Here is a 758-nt window from a genome sequence, read left to right on the forward strand (position 1 = left end):
GGCTACCATCCAGGATTAAGGGCAACAACAAGTCCTCTTGCAAGTACATTGGGAGCAAGAAGAGGGCACCAGGCAATGCAGGGCCCCTGCAAGATGCAAATGGTAACCTTGTGGCTATGCCAGACAAAAAAGCTGATATTTTTAACAGTTTCTTTGCCTCTGTTTTCTTGAACAGGGACCGGGCTATCCAACCTACCAAAGGTAGGGACAGTCTTGGGGATAGCTCTGTCAGGCCTTCAGTCAGTGCAGATGTAGTTAGGGATCTTCTGGAAGGGCTAGACATTTTTAAATCTGCAGATCCAGATGCCCTCCACCCAAGGGTGTTGAGGGAGCTGGTAGGGGTCATTGCGGAGCCCTTGGCTCAGCTGTATGAGCATTTGTGGTCATCTGGCCAGGTGCCAGGGGATTGGAAACTGGCTATTGTGGTCCCAATTTTCAAGAAGGGGAGGAAGAAGGACCCAAGTAACTATAGGCCTGTAAGCCTCACCTTGGTGTTCGGGAAGATTTTGGAGAGAATCATCAAGGAGCACATCTGTGGGGGGCCAGCAGGGGAGATCATGCTCAGAGCAATCAGCATGGGTTCATCAAAGGCAGATCCTGCCTCACTAACCTGATTGCCTTTTATGACCAAGTAACTAAATCCTTGGATGATGGTATCACCATGGATGTAGTCTTTCTAGACTTTAAGAAGGCCTTTGACACTGTCTCTCACCCCATCCTCATTAATAAATTAAGCAACTGTGGCACTGATGCCTACA

This window comes from Crocodylus porosus, unplaced genomic scaffold, assembly GCF_001723895.1.
Source record: "Crocodylus porosus isolate Cpor-Errol unplaced genomic scaffold, CroPor_comp1, whole genome shotgun sequence".
Taxonomy (NCBI): Eukaryota; Metazoa; Chordata; order Crocodylia; family Crocodylidae; genus Crocodylus; species Crocodylus porosus.